The 17,833-nt window shown below is 37.8% G+C and overlaps 1 pseudogene; it reads right to left on the reverse strand.

Annotated features, from left to right (window-relative positions):
• Positions 1-5,428: 5,428 nt before the first annotated feature.
• LOC124723313 lies at positions 5,429-5,545 on the reverse strand (annotated as a pseudogene).
• Positions 5,546-17,833: the final 12,288 nt, after the last annotated feature.

Here is a 17,833-nt window from a genome sequence, read left to right on the forward strand (position 1 = left end):
AATTCATTTACAGAGTAGAAGCTATGATCCATCATAAACGGCTTAAGCTTTTTTTAACAATCTTTTATCCTTTAATAATTGGATGTCGTTAGCAAGGTGATTACATAATTGTGTACCTCTATGAAGAACACTTTTCTGTTAGGTTGACGTCCTGGCATAGGAGACATGGACGTTATTGTGGTTTCTTGTTCCTTGACTGAACACAGAGCTATTTTGGTGATACACACTGGAGGTTCCTAAACATTCTTTTGTAAGGACTATCGTTTCAAATATGTACAGGCATCGAATGTTCAGTATTTTTCAAGTAAGGAAAAGTGAGTGGCTTGAATCTCGTTTGTTTACTTTGCATATGATTCTGATAGCTAGTTTTTGGGCTTTGAATATGCATTGACTACAGGGTGCATTCCCCCAGAATACTATTCTATATCTGACTGCTGACTGGAAATGCATGTGATGTGTCTCTTTTACGGTTTTTCTGTTATAGCTTATGTTAAGTATCCATAGCACATATCAGATTGATGACAGTTTAGATGTAAGAACTTTAATATGTGTGTCCCAGTTTAGTCGCTCTGCAGATATATGCCTGGTAATTTCACGTCACCAACTAATTTTAAACTGTTGTTATTTATTTTCAATGAGTGGTCATTTTGTTGCTTAGGGTGGGATAGGTGAAAGTTCATCGCTACATTCATTTCTTTCAAATCAGGGTGTTAGTTCAAGCAATGATATGTCCATAGATGTTTGAAGGTCTTTTTAGTTCAACCCTGTAATCAAAATACTGGTGTAATCGCCAAATAAAGTTTTCTGTTTGGCAGGGACAGTTTCATTTGCGTCATCTATATATATAAAAAAAGGAGGATTGGAGCTAATATTGGCCCTTGTGGCACAGCATATTTCATTGTAGCTTTTGCTGATGTGTATGTTGTTGTTGTTATAACATTTCCAGTGATTTTATCCTGTTTAAGAATAAACTTTGTTGTTGGTTAGTAAGATATGACCTAATCCACTCATTTAGAATAGCTCTTTCCAATTTGTATAATATCAAATGCTTTGGATAAGTCGAAGAAGATACCAGCAGCCATATCCTTTTCATCTATAGCTTTTGGGATAGCATGCAAGAGCTCAAAGACTGTTGTGGTGGTGGATATTCATTGCATCAAACCATGCTGATGATTTGACAGCAAAGAGTTTTTAGTTAATGAACTCTAGCAATCTATTGCAAAAGAACTTCTCGAAGGTCTTTGAGAAGCCACTAAGCCGACCTACAGGCCTATATTGGTTAACACTGCCTATAGCTCACTTTTTCTGCAAGGGGGCTACCTTTGCAAGCTTAAGGGGATTTGGATATCTACCGATGGAGAAGCAGTGATTAATAATATGTTTCAGCGGTTCTACAATCTAATATCCTGTTTGGTTTATAACATAGTCTGGAATATAATCCAAACCACATGAATGTTTCTTTACTGATCTAATTGCCAGCATGAGCTTATTGTGTGGGGCCTGTTGGAGAAACATAGACCCATTGGGGGGTTTGTGGTTTTCAGAATTGGAAAGTTAGTTTGGATCAGATCGTTTACCATTTTGCTAAAGTACTGAATGAAGATATCAGCTACTGCAGTGGCATCAGATACTCCTCCATTTTCCAGGCTTAGGCTAGTACTCTTTGCCACTGGCTTTGTGCCTGTTTCAGAAAGGGTGATGTTCCAAAAACGTGTCTTGATTTTTGATTTGCAGTTGTATTCATAATTACTCCTTTTTTTGGATATTTAACAACTTTGTTGTAGATCCTACTGTACTATTTGATATAATTTTGCATCTCCAATGATACAGTACATTGTTTTTTGTGAATGCAGAAATCTTTTCTTTGGACTGGAGATTTTTATACCTGCAGTGATCCAACTTTTGTTTCTAGTAGGTTTTAATTTACGTCGCTTAAGTGGGAAGGTTATGCCAAAATATTACTGATAAGTTCCATGAAAGTTATTAAATATTCTGTTTTTAATTTGTTTCGTTGAACACTTCATTCCATGTTTCCCAGCTTAACAGCTGGCAAAAGTCTGCTCTATTGCCATCACTGAGATCCCTGAACTCATTCATTTGATGAGTGATATTTTCTCTAAACATAAATCCAATGTTAGCAACAGAGCTTCGTGATCACTATAGCCCATATTTAATATTTTATTATTGTATAGACAGTGGATATCTTGAACAAAAATTTGGTCTAAAGCTGATTTGCAATGGTTAGAGATTCTTATTGGTGCATTTATTGTTGGTATTGAATTGAAACTTTTTGCCTTGTTCAGTAATATATCTCTGCAGTTTGAGAGTTTCAAAAAATCAATGGTACAGTCACCACAAATGATTTTCTTTTCTGCCAGATTTAAACTATTTAAAATCATTTCAAATTTACCTAGGAAGTCCTCAAAGTAATCAGCAGGGATATATATACAGTTAAAATAGTAAGGTGGATGTCAGTAAGTTCAATAGCTGCCATTTCTAATACTTGTTCCTTAGTCAAATCAGAATGTATCTGGATTTCTTTATACCCTAGATTCTGCTTTGCAAAGATAGCTGTCCCACCATGTTTATAATGAGATCTGCAGAATGAAATGCCTAGGTGAAAACCAGGTATATTTACAGTTACTATTTGTTGTTTTTCTAGCCAGTGCTCCATTATGAAGATAACATTAACTTTTAGATCAGATTCTAGTATTATCTCTAGTTATTCTAATTTGTTGGTTCGGAAGGCAAAGGTCCCGAGTTCGAGTCTCGGTCGGGCACACAGTTTTAATCTGCCAGGAAGTTTCATATCAGCACACACTCCGCTGCAGAATGAAAATCTCATTCTGGAAACATACCCCAGGTTGTGGCTAAGCCATGTCTCCGCAGTATCCTTTCTTTCAGGAGTGCTAGTTCTGCAAGGTTCGCAGGAGAGCTTCTGTAAAGTTTGGAAGGTAGGAGACGAGATACTGGCAGAAGTAAGGCTGTGAGGGCCGGGCGTGAGTCGTGCTTCGGTAGCTCAGATGGTAGAGCACTTGCCCGCGAAAGGCAAAGGTCCCGAGTTCGAGTCTCGGTCGGGGACACAGTTTTAATCTGCCAGTAAGTTTCATATCAGCGCACACTCCGTTGCAGAGTGAAAATCTCATTAAGGCTGTTGGTGTTGTTTATTATGTATTAATTTCCATAGGTGAGGTTGGAAACACTGCCACTGTCTTCAAGGTGCCAACATAACTTTCCCTGTGACATGTTCCATGAGAGGTATCTTGTGTTGACACTGTTTGTGTACTATCAGTCTGAGGGGAATTCTGTGACGATCGTGAGGTTTGGGACACTTCACTGCACTTTGTATCAATTTGTATGAAGATGATCAGGATTTCATGGAACTGTTGGGATTATCTGAGATAGAGGAATGGTAGCTGAACTAAATGTACGTTGAGTACTCTTCAGAATTTCCACGATTTTTTTTTACAGATAACAGTTTTTCCCCTCCCATTAAAGTGGATACCACGCCTGGTAAAGAGTTCACAGTCCATATCCTCTTGTGGAGGAAGAATGTGTTGGTAAAGGCTTTACCGATTTTGTAATACAGTCTGTTTGCTTTCTCAGTCTCTTTGTTTACACAGGAGGACTTTGGAAGGTCGTCTCTGTGCGGAACTGCTACAACAATCGTTGTTTGCATCTCCAGTAACATCAGTGTTTTCCTGAGGCATCTTGTGGCTCCTTTGTGATCATTTTTATAAACATCGTTGGCACCTGCTATTAATACTTTGCACCTTTTGTTGTTGGAGCAGTTCTCAACGATTTCACATATAGGAGGTCCTGGTTTAACGAAACTAGTATCGTTTACTGGTTGATCATTCCGCAAAATGTTTACGATTTCTCTTCCATAACTGTCAGAACATATACACATTTTACAATTTTTCATCGGTTCTTTCAAATGTTCAAATGTGTGCGAATTCCTAAGGGACCAAACAGCTTAGATCATCGGTCCCTAGACTTACACATTACTTAAACTAACTTATGCTAAGAACAACACACACACACACACACACACACACACACACACACACACACACATACACCCGTCCTCGAGGGAGGCCTCGAACCTCCAGCGGGACAAGACGCCTCAAACCGCGCGGCCACTCCCTCGGGCCATCAGTTGTTTACATAAAGATGTCTTGCTACTACTAATTGCTTTCATCTTATTTGCTATAGGTGGAATAAATGAATGCTTGTTGACTGTATTTAGTGATGTAAGTGATCGTTCTAAGCTGCTCTTGCGTAATTATTTAACTCCACTATTATATTTCCGTTCTTAATAATATTTGAATTAGTTATATTTGGCGTTCAATTGTCGTATTTGTTACTTGGCAGCACATGATAGTTCGTCCTAGGCATAGGACGGATTGGTCTCTTGCACTCATTGATCTGAAACAGTTCATAATTTTTCACTTCACGGGAGTTGGAGTAATATCCCTTAGCGAATTTTCCAGCAGCTTGACGTAATTTTTGGCGTCCTTTAATTCACTCTGGAGTGATTCTGTCAATGAAAGTTCTGCATATTCGATGCACATTTGAACTGCTGATTCACGACCGTTACTGTTTAGTCCACAATCACATGCTATTTTCTCTTTGTCGGCCCACGTGAAACATTGAGAATGGTACCATTTCTGGAACGTTGGGCATATTCGGATTCCTTTTATTACGTTTCCGCGACGCAGAAGACACTTGGTATTGATAAAATTGTCATTAAAGGCGGAGCGTTTTGCCGCAACCTGTATACCTGTCGCCATCTTGCCACTAGATAATTACGTACATCTGTTCGATCATCTTCCTCTAAAATGTGATGAACTGTTCTTCCTTCCTGTCGCTAAGCAGCCCTTGTAGCTGCTGTGTGACCTACAGTAATCAATCACCAAAAGGGGAGCAAGTGTGCCTAATTCTATAGAACGTCGAAGGTATCTCATATAGGCCATTCCACTGTCGAATATTTTTAGTTGATATTCTGTTATGCAATAGTCTCTCTCACTACCTCCCATTTTAAGGTTTGTGCAGTGATTGTAAGGAAAAACTGTATTACGATCTTCTGTAGATAAAACAATTTTGGAAGATTGAATTCAGTATTTCGACCTTCTCTCTTTCATTTTCCGTTTCAGTGCCAGTCTGGTCACTGAACACCTGAGTGGGTGATTTCCATCTCCTTACTGACTTTACTAACCAACTCTATCCGAACAGGCCTTGGAACGCCCACTGGTAGAGACCGGCCGCTGTGTCATCCTCAACCCACAGGCGTCACTGGATGTGGATATGGAGCAACATGTGGAGCACACCACTCTCCCAGCCGTATGTCAGTTTACAAGACCGGAGCTGCTACTTCTCAATCAAATAGCTCCTCAATTCGCCTCACAAGGGCTGAGTGCACCCCGCTTGCCAACAGCGCTTGGCATCGTGATGGTCACCCATCCAAATGCTAGCCCAGCCCGACAGCGCTTAATTTCGGTGATCTGACGGGAACTAGTGTTACCAGTGTGGCATGACCGTTGACCTTAGTCACCTTACATACAACCAAAACTTCTTAGGACTTTCGTCAGATCATTTGCAAAGTTTTACATTCGAATTGACTGAATGCTTATCGCTTCACAGTCCTTACACTCATATTGACGTTCTTCAGCTTTAATTTGTCAGTTAGGTTTGGAAGTCACTTAAATTAGAGATGCAGTTCTCTTTGCTTTCGCAGCAACTGTCTAAAATGGGTGTCAAACAATGATGGGTCTTTTCTATACCTCAAACTTTGCTCTGCAAATATTTGCCTAAGGAGTATTGCACAATGTTTTCAAGTTTTATCTACTTGTGCTCCACATCTTTGTCCTCAGAGCTCAATACATGATATTTGCTATTCACATACGCTGCAATTTGTGATTTGTCACTCTCGCTAACTAATAAATTTTCCCATCTTTTTTAACATTTCCAGTAATGCCCAGTCATTCATGCTATGACAGCTTTATGAACGCTGAGTCCCTCTTCAATGTTAACTGATTCGATTAGATCCATTTGGTAGTTATAGGAGATGTATGGTTTTGCTCTCATGTCAATTCTCTTGTTCAAGTAATTTTCAGACAATCCATCCACAAGATTCTGACATGAATCCCTATCTATGCCACTTGTTCTGATTGAATGATTCTCCAGTCCTGCATCTGCCAACCTGAATTCTCCTCCTATTAGAATGACATAATTACACAAGTGGCCAATAAAAATATCTGATAACCATGTTTGACCTTCTTTTGATGCTAAGCCATTAAGCCATTTTCAAGCATAAGATTTTGACATACAGTGAGAGATAATAGCGTTGTTATCTCTGCCTATATGTCAAAATCTTATGCATGGGAGTGGCTTTGTGCAGAAATTGCAATCGTAAAATAAAATTCTATTTTACATAAATGTTGTTAAATGGTCTGATATGTTTTATTTATTAAAACAGAGAGTTTGAATTAGCACAACTTTTAATAATTTTTGATGCTCTTATGTAGGTATTCATGGATTTTAATATGCGCAAGTGTCTGGCACATACCACAAGTGCCCTCTCTCGATTAAACCATCTGCCCTAGTGCTTTCACACTCTTGTCTCGATAGTTCATAGGAAAAGTACTGGTGCTAAACTGTTTGCATTGACCCTGTGCACATAGTCATGTTGTACAAATGGAGAAGATGTCTTAATTATTGATGACGCATTTGGCACAATTGTTTTATTAATCTCCATTGCATGATGTAATTTTAGTAAATAACTAAAAGTTTTTGTGCCTGTATTACTCTGGTAATTTCACTGTTACTTAAGATTTTGTGTTTCTCACTTCTGATGCTAAGGTTTTTCTAATGAAAGTGTCTTCCTGTTCAGGATTTTTTACTTCTGATGAAGGTATATTTATATATACCGAAACATTGGTCAAGAATTTTAATAAATTTTTATCCTGCAACTGTTTTGGCTGTCATCCTTTATCGTACAAATTCTAACAGCTGAAAGCAAAATTAACTCCTTTAAAAAGCTTATAGAAGCTGTGGACCCATACTACAAGAAAATAACTAACCGTTGTTTGGTTCATAGAAAAAGATTCAAAATGTTGCAGGAATATGTTTAGCAGTCGGCCGGAGTGGCCGAGCGGTTCTAGGTGCTTCAGTCTGGAACTTCGCGATGGCTACAGTCGCAGGTTCGAATCCTGCCTCGGGCATGAATGTGTGTGATGTTCTTAGGTTAGTTAGGTTTAAGTAGTTCTAAGTTCTAGAGGACTGATGACCTTAGAAGTTAAGTCACATAGTGCTCAGAGCCATTTGAACCATTTATGTTTAGCAAAGAGCTAAATTTATGATCTGCTTTATAAATTTCTTTCCAGCATTCTTCCTTTAATTGTTTGATTTCTGCAATGCAGTACTGCTATGTGACCTGTACGTAACATGTAGTAAATTTCATTGATAACATTTCACTGTCATGCTCAGATAAATCACTGACTATTGGTTTTACATCTAAATCACTGCAGGTTGTCAATTTCTGTTGCACTGTGCCCAAATCTTGAAGGGAATTTTACTGTGAAAAATAACACTATGTTGGGCATCGACATCTCTTGATGTCCACTGTCAGTACTAGCTGACAGAAAATCTACATTAATGTCCCTACAAACTATGATTTTCCAGCTAGTTTCGCACAACATTGTTAAAGTTCTTTCTAACTGCTTTATGGAACTTGAGATACTTCCTACTGTTAGGTCTGTAAACTGTCATTACCACAAGCCTTTGTTTCCAGACCCATTATTATGGAACAGCACTCAGAAAGCTGTTTGACACATCCAGACAGGCGATGGAGATACCTCCATTTTTTCGTATGTAGCCACTTTCTCTTTCTTTTTATTAGATCTGCAATAGCGTATTACCTTGTATCCATCGAGATGATCTATTCGATTTCAGTAATTTCCATGTCATGTTCTGATGTGCACGACAAGTCTTTTGTAATCCCAGCATTCTTTTCATTTTCATAAACAGACCACTGAAATGTTCATCTTTTTTATTTATTAAGCTTCTGATGTTTTGGTGTGAGACTCTAGATGCATTTTATTTAATATCTCTGGCTTTGTCCAAGTTGCAGTAGTTTTACTAGCTGATATAACGTGCATTTAATCTCCAGCATCGTCTGTCATGCAAGTTTTCTCTAAAATAAGTTTGGCTACTCGTTTCATTCACATCATTTCAGTTTATACTTATGTTCTACATCTACATCAACATCCATACTCCGCAAGCCACCTGACGGTGTGTGGCGGAGGGTACTTTGAGTACCTCTATCGGTTCTCCCTTCTATTCCAGTCTCGTATTGTTCGTGGAAAGAAAGATTGTCGGTATGCCTCTGTGTGGGTTCTAATTTCTCTGATTTTATCCTCATAGTCTTTTCGTGAGATATACGAAGGAGGGAGCAATATACTGCTTCACTCCTTGGTGAAGGTATGTTCTCGAAACTTCAACAAAAGCTTGTACCGAGCTACTGAGCGTCTCTCCTGCAAAGTCTCCCGCTGGAGTTTATCTATCATCTCCGTAACACTTTCGCGATTTCTAAATGATCCTGTAACGAAGCGCACTGCTCTCCGTTGGATCTTCTCTATCTCTTCTATCAACTTTATCTGGTACGGATCCCACACTAGTGAGCAATATTCAAGCAGTAGTCCAACAAGTGTACTGTAACCTACTTCCTTTGTTTTCGGATTGCATTTCCTTAGGGTTCTTCCAATGAATTTCAGTCTGGCGTCCGCTTTACCGACGATCAACTTAATATGTCCATTCCATTTTAAATCACTCCTAATGTTTACTCCCAGATAATTTATGGAATTAACTGCTTCCAGTTGCTGACCTGCTATATTGTAGCTAAATGATAAAGGATCTTTCTTTCTATGTATCCGCAGCACATTACACTTGTCTGCAACGAGAGTCAATTGCCATTCCCTGCAGCATGCTTCAATTCATTGCAGATCCTCCTGCATTTCAGTACAATTTTCCATTGTTACAACCTCTCGATATACCACAGCATCACCCGCAAAAAGCCCCAGTGAACCTCCAATGTTATCCACAAGGTCATTTATATATATTGTGAATAACAACAGTCCTACGACACTCCCCTGCAGCACACCTGAAATCACTCGTACTTTGGAAGACTTCTCTCCATTGCCGCGTTCTGTTATCTAGGAACTCTTCAATCCAATCACACAATTGGTCTGACAGTACATATGCTCTTACTTTGTTCATTAAACGACTGTGGGGAACTGTACCGAACGCCTTGCGGAAGTCAACAAACATGGCATCTACTTGGGAGCCCGTGTCTATGGCCCTCTGAGTCTCATGGACGAATAGCGAGAGCTGGGTTTCACACGATCGTCTTTTTCGAAACCCACGCTGATTCCTACAGAGTAGATTTCTAGTCTCCAGAAAAGTCATTATACTCGAACACAATACGTGTTCCAAAATTTTACAACTGATCGACGTTAGAGATATTGGTCTATAGTTCTGCACATCTGTTCGACGTCCCTTCTTGAAAACGGGGATGACCTGTGCCCTTTTCCAATCCTTTGGAACGCTACGCTCTTCTAGAGACCTACAGTACACCGCTGCAAGAAGCATTATATGTTTACACATAAAGTGCTATCTTATTTTTTGATTTTTAAATTTTATCCAAAACCCCAGGTAATTTAGACAACAATTAAGTGAGTGGTAAACACCAAGCATAATGGATTTTTGCTAAATGTTAACCTCTGTTAGCTTAATACATGGTATTCTATAGTTTTTATCATCACCAGCTTTAACAAGGTAACATCTAACTGTAAACTGTGTGCTGCACAGTCATCTGCCATTTAAGGAAGTACTACAAGAACAGCATGTTCTTTCATATAAGGGCAATACACATTTCCTACCTGTGTGCACCAGTGTTCAGTATTCACACATCTATAAACGTTTACATAATGTTTCATGATATTTATGAATGTGGTCTATGTGTACCAGCGAAGTACTGACACTCAAAATTACTTAAGCACTGTAAGTGCTGCAATGTCCCTTCTCAATACCACACGAGTTGAGTGCAAGAGTCATTGGTAGAATTCTCAGTCTGCACATCACAATGCTCACTCCATTGATATTTTATGCTCAATGGGTAGCATGACCTTGGTTTGCTGCCAGACGACTTGTTTTATTTATTTATGTGCCATATAAATTTCTTTTTGAGTACAGATAACGTATACAGGGTACTGAGCAGAAAACCTTTTTAGCTATTGGTTTTACCAACATCAAATATTCATCATTACAATTTTTATAACAAATTAGATATATACAGTTAATAATTACAAATTTTATTAAATACTGTATACTTGTAACTTATTAATACAATTGAAGGTACGAATTACATTTTTTCTTACATAATATGCTGTGAATTGTATAGTAGCAATTTTGCAGTATGTAGGTGACACAGACTTATTAAAGTTTGGTAGTTCAGGAAGAGATTTTATATATCTTGGTAATCTGTTTTAAAGTTTTGTTCCTGTATGATTTACACCTTTTTGGCATAATATCGTATTACAATGACTAACATGTATGTCACTGTCTGACCTGATACTGCAATCATGAATACTTTTGTTTTGGGGAAAAAGGTATTCATTTCTCCCAAGGAAAACTCCCCATCACACTCCCTTAGATTTTGTGGTAAGAGGACCCAGTGGACAGCCTATCAAAAATTGAAGACAGATCTAGCATTAAAACAGAAAGAAGGGGTAATGAACTGTAAAAAAAAAAGCGAAACAGAAACAGCAGACACCCTAAGCACAAGAAGTGCAACACAGAGCAGCCTGTAATAATAATGGCGTTGTGGTTAAGTGGTGACCGTGTTGGACTGCCACAAAGGCGCCCTATGTTCAAATCTCCATTGTATCAACTTCTTTTTTTCCCTGCATTCAAATTTGTTTCTGTGTCATGGTGTATCATCCATTTGCAACAGCGAGATGGAAGGAAGGGACCTATAATGAAAGTTGATTCTGCACAACTATGCTGTTAGCAGCCAAGAAGAATAGGCTTTCGAATGGGAATAGCAACCGCTTGATGACAAGACGACAAGTCAACCAAATGCTCCACCAGAGAACACATCTGGTGTGTCCTGCATGGTGCTAGTGATGTGTCATGTGAATGGAATCTCTTACCGACTCTCCCAATTTGTAAACCTGGTGAATGAGTGAGATATGTCTCCTTGCCCTGAGGTGTTCGTATGAATGTGAATATGACCACTCCCAAGGAACCAATGAAAAGATAATGGTTTGTCACATATGAATGCGACAGTTTCACAATCACACAGTATATCTGTGCTCTGTCAAAACATATGTTTTTAACATTTTGGAAGTTGCTTTCCATTTTGGAAGTTTTGACTCTCAGATTACTTTGTTGTAACATAGTTCACAGCCATTTATTTGTTTTTTTCATTTCTGTGAGACGACTGAAATATGTTGTGAAAAATAAATAAATGAAAACCATTGGCACAAGGGTGCTTGGAACACAGCTTGTTCGTTTGGCAGTCCAACACAGTGACCACTTAACCACAATGTGTATGCTCACATCCTTTGCTCAATGTTGCACTTGGTTAGCTTGGGCTATTCAATTTTTCTATTTTGCATTTTTTCACAGGTTAGTACATCTTCTTCCTGTTTTCATACTTGATCTGTGTTCAGCTTTTGACGGGCTATCTTACCACGAAATCTGAGGGGGTACAATGGGGAGTTTCCCTTGTCGGTATACTTTTTTAGACATGCATGACTACTTCCAGTATAAAAAATCAGGGAAGGGATAAGATCTTTGGACCTTTATGCTACTTGTTGGTTTCATTGTTCTTAAAATTTCCTTTAGTTTCCAGAAAACTGTTATGGCCTAGTGTTCATTTCCCCCCAAAAATTGCTACTCTACTTCAATAACGAACAGATATGATCAAAGTATACAGTCCTAACTATTTCTGCACTAGTATTGTTGCAAAGAATTCTTTCTACATAGCTCACTTTTGCTCGTTTTGAATTTAAGATTTTCCAGGATATGAACACTAAGAAATTTCGTTTCAGCGACAGCTTTAAGCTTTATGTTGTTCTGCATTTTTATTTTGATATGTGTGGAAATTCGTGAGTATTGTTTTTTAGGGATTGACTGTTAAGCTGTTTTTGATAAAACGTTGAGACACTTCTTTCGTAATATCTTTTACAGATGCAGCAAGATTTTGAACTTTATTTCCTTCAACCAACAGATTGCTGTCATGTACAAACAGTACTAGTTTTGAATCCCTAGCGTGTAATATGACTCATTAATGTATACACAAAAAAAAGGAAATAGAGCCCTGTGGACCACTATGACCCAGACCACATTGTTCTACAAGCTCTACCTGGAGTTCATTTCCTTCTATGTGCTTAATTTCAGTTACCTGAGAGTGATATTCCAAATATTATTTAATCCATTGATTTGGCACACCTATATTACCATACTGTTCAAGCTTTCTCAGGAGCACAGAATGATCAGTAACATCAAACGCTTTTGTTACGTCCAACAATATATCTGAGATTTTTCTGTGTTTGTCCACTGCATTTAAAACATGGTTTACCGGGTTGGAAGTGACTGTGAGAGGCACCCACATGCCTTACTCATACTGTGGCATCAAGCAGTCAGGCCTGCAAGATGAGTGGTCGGCCAAGCGAGTGGATTCATTCTTATTTGTCGAGTAACATGAACTCTAGTACTTACAATTAAGTTACAAATTATTCTCCTGTATGAATATTACGCAACGGAACTCACCTCTGACTATTAGTAATTTACACAACACTGACTGTTCACTACGCACTGGCAATACCACGTTTTCTTCCTTATTTAACGGCTTTTATCAACATGTGGCCATCACGCTGAATATGAATGTCGCACACATTATAAATTCTGGATATCATGACAACATACAATTCGAAGGAAAAGGCCACCAATCTTTTTCTTTTCACTATCTTATTTATTTCGATAAATTCTATAACCTAAACACACAAATTCTATAACCTACAACAATAACACATGAGAAATTCCGCCCAGTGGGAATGGCTTTACATTGGTGATTCTCTATCTTATGGTGTCGTAATTATTTAATGCTACAGTGCACTTTCTGGATAGGATGGTGGATCTTTTGCTATATCTCACACTTTGCCTCTCACAACCATCATCACGATACTTTCCTCCTGACTGAGCGGTACAAAAGGAACATGCATACCCCACTACCTCTGAAACTACCTTGCTACTCTCCCATGCAAACCACACATACTGAAATTACATGACATACACCACACTGCAACATGGAATACAACATAAGGAATAGTCACAACATTATAATCACATCACTTTCAGCTTTCCCACTTCAATTAGTATTCATCCCAGTTTCACACGACACTGCCCCACTTCGTAACTTTTCTTTCCTACTACGAACTCTGGACGATATATGCACGTCTTCCTGTGCAACGCAAGCCAAGTGGCGTTGCTGGATAGACGACTGACTCGCCTTGCTTCTCTCTCAGAGTATTATAGTTTCAATCAAGCGTCACTCAGAAACATAACACACAAAGTAATATTAAGAACATATTCATCACACACGTGAGTCCTCAATTGATACCATGGACGAGTACTTCTCTTTATCCTTTGTCACATACACAGATTGAGACTCACACAGTACTCACCACATGGAAGTACTCGTCTCTAATTTCAAGTCCTGCACACGCCATTTCTTAAATATTTCCAACTTATAGTACACACGCTAGTAATTCTGCTTAACTTAAGCACTCGGAAGTATTTCAACTTATTGCTACACGTGGTTTCATTGTGACCGTTGGTCACTTCCGAAGATTACTACGATCCCCTTAATATTACCTGCCTGACATTTAATTCTCCCTACAAAAGTTCCTGAAATAGAGAAATTATTATTCTAAACTACTCTTTAAGTATTTCACATGCAGACCATGTCTCCATTCTTTTGTCCTTACGGAGCATGCCTAAGACAGGTCTTACCAACACTAGATCCAGCTGCAGAGTGCTGAAACATGGCCGTTCTTCAGGACATCTCGCACCTCTGTCGAGGTGGGGGAAGACCATGCTACCGTATTGGTCAACCACATTTCAGGCGCTCAGAGCTCCGGTAGGTTTCATCTCTTTGGTTCCACCAAAGGTGGCCAAAGGATCGTCTCAAAGATGATCATATATTCACATTCACTATCTGCGGTTAGCAGACGAACATACATTCATTCATTTCACAGATCTCACCAAACTGGATGTAGGGATTTATTTTGTGGGAGTGCACATGTGATCAATTAAATAAATAAATTGTCATTCTTTCCCACACTGGTATCCGGCTTCGCTGTATTAATTGAAATTGAGTTATTATTAGAAAAAAATATGTTGTACTGACAAGAATAACGAAGAATGTTGTGCCTATTTTCAATGTTGTGCAGTACTGTACCCTTTCAACTGTTCAGTTGACCTCTGCAATCTGAAGCCATGTTGACATTCAGAAATAATATTGTTCTTGATGAAGAATGTGGTTAGTTATGAAAGGGTCACTTTTTCAATAATTTTCGAAAACCTGACAATAGTGACATACTGGTAGGTTTATATTACCCATACATTGTTGATCACCTTTTTTATATAGGGCTATTACTTTTGCCATCATCAGGTGCTGTGGGAAGACACCACATGATAAGGATGAATTACATCTGTGTCCTGCTGTTATTTTTATATTGTAATCTGGAATATCACCACTGCCAGCTGAATAAGTACTCTTTAGTGAATTAATGGTATTTAGGAGTTCAATTGGGCCTATTGTACTGAAGAACATGGATATATTATTTATTTCAATAGATAAAAGTTCTTTTAATGTTGTATTAGGTGGATTACCAAATTTTTTCTTCACTAATTTAATAGCAACAGCTGCATAATTAGAATTGAAGTTCCTTGCAACTACCCCAGGCTCAGCGACATTCTTGCCATTATACGATGTCACAATATTTTTGTGAGTTGTCTTCTTCTCCATCAGATCCTGCACAGCTTTCCACACAGACTTAGTTTTATTCAATGACTTTTTAATATATCTGCCATTTTCCTTAATTTTTCCCTCTTTTATGACGCATTTCAAAACTAACTTGTATATTTTGAAATAACTAAGAAATTCTGGACTGCTGTCAGTTTTTGAAAGCAGAAAAAGTTTTCACTTCACTTTACAAGGTACTCTAAAGCCTGATGTAATCCGGTTTTTGTATCTGTCTGTGATTCTGGAAATCACTTTCCTTTGTGGAAAAACTATATCAAATTTATGTCTGAAAATGTTCAAAAAGTGTCAATCTTTTCACTAGTATTAGAGATATCATATACTTCCCTCCAAGTTTGTTCACAGATTAGATATTGAAAGTGTTCATTGTTTTTCTGACTAAAACTCCTTTTATGAATAATGTTTTGCACGCTAGTCGAAATGTGATTTGCAAGTATGTTTAGTAATTGCGAATGGTGGTCACTACAGCTGGTATCTAACTTTTCTGATGTACACTTGTCCACATTTACACATACCTGATCAACGAGAGCATCACTAGCTTTTGTTAAATGTGCTGAAGAGCTAACAGTCAGATATAGGATGTAGGCTTTTTTAATATTTAAGAACTTTGTCAGCTGGGGTTATGGGCCAGAAAATCAGTATAAAATCTCCACACAGTACCACTGTTTTCCCAATGGTCTTGAGTTAAACCAAGGTCAAGTTTTTTTGTAAAAAAACCACTTATATTGCTAACAGGAGATATACACATACATAAAACCTCTTTCACAACTTAATTTGTATACAGAAGCTATACCCATATAATCTACATTTTCTTTCACTTATATACAAGTTCTCCCATGTTTTGATTCCATTCTACGAAAGCAGTTTGCAAGGTTAAAATACAGTATTTGTAAGTGATGAAAATATTCATTTTGTAGCCAACGTTCACAAAAACATAAAACTGAAACATCATTCCATTCACTTATTGAAGAGTATATTTATTTCACCAACTTTTTTGTTAATGACTGTACATTTTGGTTTACAATCTTTAGTGTGTACTTGCAATTTAGTTCTGTATCACATTTTTTGTGATACATTCTACTTCCCTAAAAAATGTCTTTTGCTCTTTTTATACGAATCGCATTTTTCTTTATAACCCATTTGTCCAAAGTCCTTTGAACTACTTCTGTGTTATGTCAGTTGTGACTCAAGTTTGCTAAACGATAGATTTCTTCAATTGAAAATTGTTTTCCACTGTGATTTAAATGAAGACCATGATTGGTATGCATGGATCTGTCTAACATGCTTACCTTTATTAAGTTCCGATACAGAACTTTTTTGCATACTTCATCCACCTCTTTGTTTACTCTTCACGTTAATTTATTTACACATGACCAAGGAGATACGACATATCTGTATGGTTGATTTACAACAACTACATTTATGTTGCCTAATTTGAGTAGTGCACTTTCAAGAACTGTGGTGAGTTCGCTACCCTTATATCTTGCAAAATAATTTGTACCTGCACAAATTACAATACAGTCTTTTGAGCCAAGGTTTTCACACGTTTTCACAATTACTTTTGTCACTTCTTCAGCGCCTGTTCCTGGCTTGACTAAGACTTAGACAATTGTGTTAGTTTGTGTACTGTACCCTTTTCTGCTATCTGACGTCTATGATTAACAGCAAAAATTAAAACTTTTCTGGACACTTTGACACCTGTCGACTGATTTTTTAATCTCATTTCTTTGTTTACTATGCTACATGCGCGAGAAAATTACAGTGCACGGCTGCTGTTGTGATTATTTTTTGGACTCCTGTTTATGTGTAACCTTGCTCGTAGAATAAATTTTGTCATTATAGCTATTAGATGCACTTACTTTTACGTTTCCAAATGTTCTGTTTGTGTCCAATATGGTTCTTGCTTTGTTTAAATCACTGGTAGCCGATATTTCTTTCACGTTGAGTCGATGCTCTGCTTGTTGAGTCTTTCAGCCAAAGTTTTGGAGCTGTTCCTCCAGGCTAACTACAGTCCTTTTAAGTTCATCGATTTCACTGTTTTTTGTAGTTAAAATTAGACTAAAGTCATCACAATGTTTACATATGGATGTCACTATACTTACGTTTACCACAGTTTATCACTCGATTTTGATCTTGTAACGATTTCCGTTGCCTTTCAACTTTGACTCCATAGAAATAACATTTTCTACATCGACTCACGATACTTTTTATGCACTGACGACATCAAGACTAATTTTTTTTTACGTTTCTAGCGGAACTCGATTTTCGCTTAGCTTTTTTCATCGCCATCAGTTGATTCGTTGTAAGTTTATCAATCCATCATCTCGCTTTATTATTGGCTGATTTTTATTCTTCCATGTCTGTTTTTGGTTCGTAGGTAAGAGAAGCTGGTTTTATCAAACTGTGCTTCTCATTACGAATTGTCACGTGTTTGCGCTCTTTGAATTGCATCATAAATATGTCGCACTATTCTGATTGCATTCTGCTCGCATCCGTCACACTGGTTTGGGTAAATGATTCCATATTATTTTTTGTTTCATATAAAACAGAAGCTGCTTTCTTTGCAAGGTGTTCTTTGGACTTTACATATTTTTGTTTTTGTTTTCGAATCCGTGTGTGAACTGCTCAGTTTAAATTTATCGTAAGCATATTGATTTTATTCTGCTTTATTTTTGTTTGCATCCTTTTTCTGTAAAGTCCATTGAGGTAATTTTGTACCACATT

This window comes from Schistocerca piceifrons, chromosome X (genome assembly GCF_021461385.2).
Source record: "Schistocerca piceifrons isolate TAMUIC-IGC-003096 chromosome X, iqSchPice1.1, whole genome shotgun sequence".
Classification (NCBI taxonomy): Eukaryota; Metazoa; Arthropoda; class Insecta; order Orthoptera; family Acrididae; genus Schistocerca; species Schistocerca piceifrons.